General features: G+C 42.4%; 1 protein-coding gene across 3 annotated transcripts in view; it reads left to right on the top strand.

Moving 5' to 3' along the window:
- The window catches only part of LOC147886138 (heat-inducible transcription repressor), a 168,035-nt gene extending 158,315 nt beyond the window's left edge, over positions 1–9,720 (top strand). For 2 of the 3 annotated variants that reach the window (XR_015543325.1, XR_015543324.1), the window contains exons 11-12: positions 8,898–8,969; positions 9,086–9,720. The gene's annotated coding sequence lies outside the window, so the exon portion shown is untranslated. Of the gene's footprint in view, positions 1–2,038; positions 2,230–8,897; positions 8,970–9,085 lie in introns of those variants that run through there. The other variant, XM_087395649.1, reaches the window with a different exon arrangement.
- Positions 9,721–10,776: the final 1,056 nt, after the last annotated feature.

A 10,776-nucleotide genomic window follows, 5' to 3' on the forward strand; every position in this document is an offset into this window, starting at 1 on the left:
TATGGATTTGACATGTTGTCTAAGTATGGGATGACAGGCTGTAAGCCTATTTCAGTTTCTTTAGAGAAGAATGTGAAGTTGAGCGCAGATGCAGATGAGCTTCTGGAATATCCTACTATGTACAGAGGCATAGTAGGAAGTTTGATTTATATGACTATTACCAGGTCAGATTTGAGCTATGTTATTGGATTGGTAAGTCAGTTTATGCAGGCTCTAAGAAAATCGCATTTAGATGCGGCTAGACGCATACTAAGGTATGTGAAGTCCATATTGCAGTATAGACTATTCTATGAGACTGGGGTTCATATACAGTTACATGGATATATTGATGCTGATTGGACTGGTAGTATTTTTGATAGACGATCTACTGGTGGATATGTGTTCTCTTTTAGGAGTGCTGCAGTTACTTGGAGTAGCAAGAAATAGCCTACAGTTGTCTTATCGAGCACAGAGGCTGAGTACAGGGGTGCAGCAATGGCTGCATGTGAGGCAGCTTGGTTACATAAGCTACTTTATGATATGTATCAGTCTACAAATGGGTCAGTTGTCATTTATTGTGACAGCATGAGCAGTATACACTTGGCAAATAACCCAGTCTATCATGCTAGAACAAAGCACATTGAGGTGCATTATTACTATGTGCGGGAGAAGGTTCCAGTGGGTTTTATTGATCTAGTTTATGTCAGCACAGAGGATCAGGTAGCTAACGTATTCACGAAGGCGTTGGACGCAGAGAAGCTGCGCAAGTTTAGAGACTTGCTTGGTGTGCAGGAATTGGGATCGAGCTCGAGGGGGAGTGTTGAGATAACGAGCTCCACTCGTGATATGTCAGAGTGACCGTTGTGTATTTATGGCACCGACTTGTTAGCTGTAGATGCGGTTGGTACACCGTCCATGAATAATAACTGGATGATAGCTATCTTTATATGCTCTAGTTAGTGGCTCAGTTAGTATGTTACCTAGGTTAGCTGAGTTTGGTTTGAGATCCACATATAGGGTTCACCTATTCCTTTTGTACTTTGAGAGTTCTTTTGGCTTTCATACTAAGAAGAGGAAAACTGTTTTCAGCCTCCACCTTTGTATGTATTCCCCCACTGTCCATGAATAATAGCTGGATGATAGCTATCTTTATATACTCTAGTTAGTGGCTCAGTTAGTATGTCACCTAGGTTAGCTGAGTTTGGTTTGAGACCCACATATAGGATTCACCTATTCCTTTTGTACTTAGAGAGTTCTTTTGGCTTTCACAACTAAGAAGAGGAAAACTGTTTTTAGCCTCCACCTTTGTGTGTATTCCCCCATTGTGTATGCGAGAAAGCCGCAAGTGAGACTCTTTCCTTTTCTCCCACTCTCTTCACACTCCCTTCTTGCAGCAGATCTCGACATGCTAGAAAGTGTTGAGATGTTCCACTAGAGTCTCACGACCTCCACAAAGATATGCTCCATCTCTAGATTATGTCATGGTTCATATTTAGTAGCATATTCCATTATTGGTGAAACAAGATATGAGGATCTCGTCAGATGAGCCTTTCACCAATATGGAATTCAGGATTTCTTTCTTGGTCTTCATAAGTGCAAGCGCTCGGTTTTGGATGGGCTTTCCCTAGCCTTCTTTATCGCCCATGGGGATGAGATTCGTAATCACACTACCTCAGCTTTGCAGGGGTTTGGGACTTTAATACTATGCTTGGCTCACTTATAGAGGGTTTCATCCATCTCATTCCAAAGGGGGTTTGCAGAAATTTGGTGTCACAATGGAGACCTATCACTCTCTTGGGCACCTTATATAAACTACTTCTAGCAAAAGCAATTAGCTTATGTTGTAGAGTCTAGCATACTAGGCCGAGATGCTAGCTCTTTGCTTGTGGAGCGCTTGTGGAAACTACATAAAAAAAGAGGGACACACTTGGGGTTCGAAAAGCAAATGATTTTCTAAATTTGAATGCAAATTTGTGTTTGCTGATCAAGTTTAGGATAGAGTGCACTCTTGAACCAGATATTGGATTTCGATTTGATGAGGATAATGGCAATGATGCAGCAAAGGATGATCTTGAGCACGAGGATGATGATGAGGCCTAAGGCTATGATGATTAGGCTTAGGAGGAAGCGGGGGAGGCTATGGAATCTTCAAACCATTAGGGTTGACTACTTGACTATCTCTTTTCCTATAAATCACGTGCTTGACTCTCAAGTCAATTTTTCCTATTTTGTATTTAGGCTTCAGGGCCAAGGCCTTGCACCTGAGGCACGGCCTCCTTTTCTTGTATTTTCATACTTACGCGCTTGATCTATAGTAGTATGCACCTCTATGGCATTATGCATATTGCAAACATCTTCATCAATTTACATTTCAGTTTTTAATGAATTTTAATGTGTTTTTAAAACTGCAAAGCTGAAATGGAAAGTTTAGAGCTATTAAATGTTTTCGTATTTTAATATTCCCAATTCACGGTCCCCTATCCCGAAACGTTTGAGTTTTGGCATTGTACTTTCTCGAAACATTCCCATTTCTTGGTAACTATGGTATCAACGTTGCTGGTCCCTCTCAGTTGCAAGCTGCATAAATGGCAAAAGGTTCCTCCATGGTAGTCTCTTTTGACCTTTATTTGTTGAAACAAATAAGTGTGACTCTGTCTAGATATGTAATGATGCATTTATGTGTGGGTTCTGATTGCAAGCTCTGCTAGGATGATGTTGTGCATATCTTCTCTCTTGGACCATATGAGATAGCATCATGACATGTAATTTCTTAAAGCTAGTTCCCCTCATCCCATGAGATCACAAGTCAGCTGGTCGAACTAGCAAATCAAGGAGAATTGGTTTCATGCTCATGTGCTAGAAGTGTGTCCGAAAGCACACTCTCTCTCTAGAAAAGGGGTGGGAGAGAGAGAGAGAGAGAGAGAGAGAGAGAGAGAGAGAGATGTATGGAAGGCCAAAAACTCCTATGAGACCAAGAAACTAAGTCAACGTGAAGGTACATCTCTTTAAAAAAAAAAAAAAAAAAACTCGTGATCCTAGGAACTACAGGAGAGACACTATGTGTAAGGACTAGATCGTCATGTACTAACATGTATTGTGAATCAAGTATCGGTTGAGCTCTATGGGGTCTAGATTGGGATCCCAAATGTTAGCCGTGATGTCTCAAGAGCATGTCTAAGATTAGTTGTTGGCGTCCTTGACTTCTCTTTGTAGGACATACTCTAGGGCAAGGTGAGGTTATTTGCTGATGAGATGTTGCAATGATTGTACCCTTGATGGGACGTTGTTCACATGGCTTGTGTCCTATCTCCTACTAACTTGGCGTGCCTAAAAAACAAGATTTTGGTCTCGGTGTCTCTTTATCACTTCCTTGAATGTGCAAAAGTCATGTGTGATCTCTTCTTGTTTAATGGCCTTGTCCTATGGTGTGTCTCATGAGTCTAGACTTAGGTCTAGTAACCTTGTGCACAAAGAGTGGCACACATCTCTAGTCGGGATAGTCAATGATATCGCTCATATATGTGTATCCATGGGTGAAAAGGCAGTAGTATCTGGGACATGGCATCAGGACATGCTGCCGCGTCTCCACCTTATGTGTACCAAATTGTACAAAGCCTCAACTTCCTGCGGTACGAAGTATTGTGGTATTGTAGTAGGTGCAAACTCGGCCTACCTCAATGTGGAACTTGTGGGATGAGGTCTTGCCATGGCGATCCCTACTCCATGAGAAAGATGAGTTTGTAGATACTCCAGTACCAGGATAAAACCAATCTCACTAAGATTATGGAAATGCTCTCTATAGAAGGTCATCTTGGTCAGAACTAGTTGTAAGGGGGAGACCCAATGGATGTATACATGCCAGGGATCACCCCGATGATTTGACGACTCTTGTTGTGCTAGGGGCATCTATTGAGTATTGATTCGGTGGTAAATATCAATCTCCATACTGTGCAAACATGACCATCTGTAGACTTTAGCATACCAAGATTTTGCTCATCTGCCTCTACTACAAGCTGCATAGATGATGGGAGGGCTCTTTATGATAGTCTTTGTCGACTTACATCAGTCCAACCAACTATTTGACTCGGTCTAGATAGGTAATTATCTAGAATGGGGCATGTGTGTGAAGGGGTCTCATAGCAAATGCTGCTAAGGTTGTCATATGGAGTGTACTACTCACCTCTCTGAGGTTTATTGCCCAAAAAGCACCTACGTTTGAGTAGCTGGTTGGACTAGAGAATGAAATAGAATTGACTTCGTATTCACGTGCTGGAAATGTGTTTGGAAGCGCTGTCTCTCCACCCTTGCCAATGAAGCATGTCCTCTAGGCTCTAGTTAAAAGCATGTGTTGTCGTCTCATGGTAAACTTGCGACTTCTAAGCTTGATTGAGATCAGAATGACATCGTATAGAAGGATAGATATGGAAGACTAGGACAAAGTTGAGCCTCGGCCTCCTAATGTGTCCACAAAAGAGGCCAGCTCTAGACCTCAGCTCCGTGGTCTCCCTGGGCCCTACCAGTCTACGCTGCCTAGTTTGACATACTCAGTGGTCATGCTCACACTGATCTCGACTAATATCCCGAGTAAATGTTCTCTGTGTCGAAGGGCCTCATGAATGAGAGACACCAGACATCTTTGATTTGGGTAAGACGAGAAACTGGAGAGGGGTCCGAAACCATCCCTGAAGAGACCATGGTAATGACCTGGGATCTCATAGTACACAAGGCATTTGCAAGTAAAGTGCTCCTCCAACTATATACAGATGTGACTCTCTTTAGGTATGCCATGAGCCCGTCCACTCTCAATGCACAGGTGGTGCAACGAAACACAGGATTGAATTCTCAAGCAATGGTTCCTATAGAAATTGAGCTTCACAAGAAGCTCGCCATGTGCCAAGGAGATCTTGAATCTACGTAGCTATAAGAGATCCTCTTGGATAACATGTTTGACCTCCTGATATGTGAGCAGAATAGAGGTGGTCTCAATGCTATAATCTATCCTTGTGGAGCCCTAGACTGTCAAACCATCTGCATGTATGTGAGTACCAACACCTCTGATCACCTCTGCTATAAAGTCAAGGATGAAGATAGAGCCATCAATGGTAGCCTACATCGCATGAGGTATAGAAGCCATAAACTTTGACTCGGTATAGTATGTGATAATTGAAATGCTATGTCAAGCTGTGGTGGGGATGCTTTGAACTAAGCGAGAACTATCTAATGTGGGATTGACGACTTATTGTAGATCATTGTGATAGCAAGAGAACCTTGAGGCTCTCCACTTGAGCATGATCTACCTCTGATAGGTCTAACCCCTAACAAGGACCTCCATACATACCTATAGGTTAGGCCAAGGAGTTAAAGAGAAGAGGTTTGGTTTGTGGATCATGGAAATGAGATTGAAAACTTTGCCGCTCAACTCTAGCAAGTGTGGTGTACCCCTTGCTCAGTCGGTCCTACATCACTGGTCACATCATGAAAATCGAGTCAGAGAAAAGAACCCCCAAGTATTTGCAAGATGCAATGACCTCTATCTGTAATTCGTTCAACATGAAAATGCTCTCTATGGACGGTTGCTCTGGATGTGTTCAAGATCATGACTTTGGTTTTACCAAGGTCGACCTTCAAGTCCTGTGTCTCACAGAAGGTATGAAGTGCATCTAAGTGTCACTGGAAGCCCTCTGCTGAGGATCAGAGTAAGCCCACCTCGTCTGCATATAGGAGGATTTGAAGCCAGTGAGAGCAGCTTGCCCCCCCTAGTGTCCCAATGAAAGTCTTGAGCTTGTCTATGTAGAGGCTAAACAAGGTTGGTGATAATGGATCTGTCCATACTGCACTTGCTCGTACCTCGCCCTAGACCCTCTCATAGAGTGCCATGACTTTCCAGGTGATCTCCTGATTATACCCCAGCTCCTACAAAGATCTGATGAGACGAGCTCTCGGCAGTATGTGAAAAGTTTGTGGAAATCCACAAAGCAGCAATAAACCCTCTGTCTCCATGCTCTAGCCTCCTTAATGACTCCTTTGAGTGAGTATTTGATTTGGAGTCACGTGATTGGTCGAAAGCCTATCTATCCCTTGGCCCTGAGTCCCTGGAGCTATGCAAACCAACTAACCTCTATGTTGAGCACTAATGCTTAGATCTCAAACACAACATGTCCAATCATAATGCTGCTGTAGTTTGCTGGGCTCATGAGATCCCCTACCTTGTGAATGGGAGTGAGTGTGTTAAGGCTCCAGGTGTGAGGAAAACCAATGCAAATGGCTTCTTTAAAAAGACTTGCTAAGATCAGGGCCATAGTATTTATTTCATATGCAATGAATTCAGTATGTAGACCCTCATGATCTTTAGCTCAGAAGCTTTAGAGCTATGTGTTTGACATGAGTGGCTGTGAAAAAAGTGCAAGAAGTAGGACGAGGTGGGTGTGAGAGTCAAGTGATGGCTAGTGAGGAAAATACAGCATGCATGCATAGGATTACCATAGTGTGATGTCCACGAGAAGGAAAATTCTTTATTAGCTCAATGCTTGGGCAAATGGAAGCCTTCTTCCGACGGACTAGACGACATTAGTTGCGTACCATCTTTGCCTCACTCCAAAGGTGGTGCTTAGTCTCGAATATGAGTTGACGGTGTAGAGCCTTACACTCATCATCGTATAGCTAGTGCAAGGTAGTGAGCCAAGAGGTGGCAAGCGAGTGGAACGGGTGGTGTGTGTGAAAGTGTGTTGGGAGGCCTCATGGGGAGAGCAGGTGATCAAGGGGACTTGATCCTTGAGGAGCGGAATGTCATCAATATATGTGAGTAGAGTTGAGAGATGTGTGGAGTACTCAGGTGATTGGCTATGATCAAAGTTGTCGTGATATGTAGTATGCATGGGCCGTATCGTGGTGTGCGTCGTAAGACGGGGGATGGATATACTAAACAAAATATAGGCGTGATCTGCTTCTAGAGGTGGTGGCGAGGCATGGAAATTGGTGATATGTGAGGTGAAGGCAGTGGATCCCATGAGATAGTCAACTACACCGGAGCCCCCTTTATGTGGGAAACAAGTGAAACCACCCAAAGGCCATCGATCCAGACCATTATTAATGTCAAGATGTTATACCTGCCCATGTCTAAGAATGAATGCGACTGTGACTTGCCTGTGTCTGGGGAAACCTGGAACATCCCTGCCTCATCTGAATCAACATCTGGCAAGAAGATAGAGTCATTGTGAAAATCCAGAAGCGATACCATATGTGTGCCCGTCCTTGCATTGAAGTCCCCAACAAGGAGAACTTCCCCGTGGCTCGTGAATTCCATGATGTCCGGGTATAGGGCTGCAGATAGTGAAGTCCCAGCCTCCTCCCGAAGGTCTCGAGCAAAGTGTGAGGTCGCGAGGGGAGGAGCGGGCGGGGGGGGGCAGGGGGCTGGGAGCTAACATATTGAGATTGTATGTAAGAAAGAAAGAAAGAAAGTCTATTAATGTCCACGGGAGACCAACAGGTCTATGGGAGAACGAGAGAGAGAGAGAGAAAGATGAAATGCTTGTTAATGTCCTTTAAGAATTATCATGAACCACAAGAATAATCAGAGGAATGAAGTCATATTTACCCATCTAGTTAGCAAGCCTATATATCGTATGCACAAGCTAACCTATTCCAAGTACAGAATAGCAGATCAGGATGTCATGGTTCTGTCATCTACAGATCTTCTGAGACTTTCTTTCCATGTTTCAGAATATATCTGAGGCATTTTTTAATTGATTTGGATTGCTGTTCTAATGAAGAGTGGAACAAAAGAAGCATCAAGAATGCTATTTGGCTATCACCGTTCTTGTGGCATCTACTGCATCAAGTGCAAGCTTAGCTAGCATTTCTCCCTTGAAGGCCATTATTTTTCTTTCAATGTGAAGCTCTCTGCTTTGTAAAATTAGAAATCTTCAAAGCATGCTTAAGCTCTTCTTTGGAATGTGTCTTGATTCCTTATTTTTCTATACTGGTTGTATATTCCCTCGAGCTCAGAGCTGACAGGTATGTGATTCAAGAAAATTTGTAACAATGTGGAGATTTCAAGAAGCGACAAGAACCAAAGTAGGCATTCATTCCTTGTTTGATATTACATGTGATCTTATATCAATTGCTTTTATTTTTTGCAGTATCTTGTTCAGTTCTTAAAGTCCTCAATTTTGTGAAGGAGGGGGTTTCTCCCTATGGTCATTATAGGTGCTTGCTTTGAGCCTCTTCATGTTTTAAAATTATATTATTCATGTTTCCTTATGAGGTCTTGAACATCTGTCCTGCTGTGAATAGTCGTTGTGCCTTCTCTAGGTCGCTGATTGCAATGGGGTAACTGCCAAGAAGATGATGTAGTCCCCTGCATCAAGTATATAAATTCTTTATTCACCTTGATCACCTTTGTAAAACGGGTTGTACAAAGCGTGCAGTCCTCACAAACCCTTCCAGCCCTATATCAATTTTCTTTCCATATTAAGCTTGTTATACAACCCATACTTGGCCGTTAATTTCTTTGATGTTCCAAATGTTTCCACGGCTGTAAAATGTTCTAAATTTAATAGAAGGGACTGTAATGAAAAAACTTTATCTAAGGTTAACCCATCACATTCCATGCACAAGGTCAGGAGGGCCTCGAATTTCTATGCTTTGGCGTTTATGCTCTTTCATTTTATCTGCTGTTTATCAATGCTTTTGGGGTCAGAGAGAGCCTGTTTCTGTACAGTCTTTAATTTAACAAGTCCTTTCCTTGTTGGAAACATGATCACGTATGATGATGAATTCTATTACTGTGCACAAGGAATGTGTTGTGCACTAGTTATGCCAAAGATATGTTTTCAACTGCGCACTACAAGCTTATGGCTATGTAGATTTTCTCTTTGGTCCATTAAGAAATTGTGGTATGGTTGTTGATCATAATGCAGGCTGTCGTGTCTTTTCAATTGGTACCAGCAGCAAGTTCTTGGCGTAAAGAAAGAGCCATTGGACAGCAATAGGTATCTGGACAGAGGCATAATGTACTCTATACTTGTTTATATATGGGATTGAGACAGATTTTAAGATTGCATTGTTGATGCCTCAACTTTTGTGTGGGTTGAAACTTCTCTCCCAGGAATTTATGGGCAGCTTTTAAAAGGAGGCTTAGGCATGAAGTTGGCAACAAGAGGACAATCACTTAGCGAATAAATAGTGAAGTATACTGGCCTCCATCTGTGAAATGTTTGGTGCCATCATGAATCAGTTTCACAGGACGTCAGACACTGTTTCTTCATGTTGGGTGTCTGGTTACGCTGTACTTTCAATTATGTTAGTGCAGCTTGCACAGCACTCCTTATTCTCTAGTAGCTGTACTTTTTTAGATAGCCATTTGAAGCTGTTTACTTTGGAAAGCACAGTGAATATGTCGGAAGAGTACTATTGTCGGATTTATGGATAATGTTGTGCTAAATGGATCAATTTGTATTGCTCTTGAAGCTTCTCCTCACCCTTGCATGCATCTTGACTTGCAGGAAGATCATTCTTCGTTCACTTAATGAAGAACTAACTTAATAATCCAGCTAGAATCGGATGTCCAATCTTTTGTTGGAAATGTAAGTGTGGATCATATAGATAAGGATGCTAATCAATCTGCTGCCAATGGGAAGATACCTCCATAGGAGTGCCAGATGGTCTACATTGCTCCATCACATGAGACTCGAGAATCTCCCTCACTACTGATGCATAATGAAGATTGACAACATGTTCTTGATGTGCCTCAATGCCTAGACAATATTGTAATATCCCAAGTTTAACCATCTCAAACTCAATGATGTGATCATGGTTCTCTGTCTAGAATAAATCACCAACATGTCAATTAGGCAGCATTCTCGTCCCTGCCTAGCAGAAGAAATACATCTGTAAAAGTTTTACAATCCTTACACCCTTGTGTGCATAGAACATGGAGATGAGGTTGCTGTGTCATTCTTAATACTTCTGGACAATTGTGTACACCCAGAACAACTCCTTGGTGGACTATTTGTTAGGAGCTTGTAAGAGGTCATTGGTCTTGGATGTATTTCCTTCAACTAGTTGGGCGACTGACAACTTCCGGCAAATTGTCCACCCCCACACTCGAGGGATAGTAGGTGGAGTCACAGGGTCACTTTGGTTACAGAGATTGTGGATGATTGTCTATGAGTCAGATCTTGAGTTTTATGAATGCACCATTTGGATAGCCCTTGATTGAGTATAGTATGCTGCCTAACTATTGAACTAGTCGAGACTCATGACTACAATTCCCTAGCATTTACATGTGCAATTAAAATCTTACGAGTGCAACATATAAGCACACTTGCATGCATGTACTAATAATGGGGGAGGAGAGAGAGAGAGTGCTTAGCTTGCTTCTCAACCATCTTGAAGGGCAAAATTCCCTAGCCTCTTGACCATGAGGGTTTTCTTGCAAGATTGTAGGAGCCTACGCTAATGTAAAGTCCATATTGAATCCCATTGCTCCATCTGCAATGCCTTGAGATCATTGATGAATGATGGTCTTGCAACACATGGGGGGGAGAGAGAGAGAGAGAGAGAGATATGCTTAGCTCACTCCTCAACCATCTTGAACTTCAGGCAAAATTCTCTAGCCTCTTAACCATGAGGGTTTTCTTGCCAGATGATAGGAGTCTACGCTTTTGTAAAGCCCATATTGAACCCCATTGCTCCATCTGCAATGCCTTGAGATCATTGACAAATGATGGTCTTTCAACACATGATTCTTCAAACCATGTCATGACATTACTCACGTAAGATATAATACAAAGGAGT

Source organism: Dipteris shenzhenensis, chromosome 24 (assembly GCF_047967505.1).
Source record: "Dipteris shenzhenensis isolate YYH24624 ecotype China chromosome 24, Dip_SZ_1.0, whole genome shotgun sequence".
Taxonomy (NCBI): domain Eukaryota; kingdom Viridiplantae; phylum Streptophyta; class Polypodiopsida; order Gleicheniales; family Dipteridaceae; genus Dipteris; species Dipteris shenzhenensis.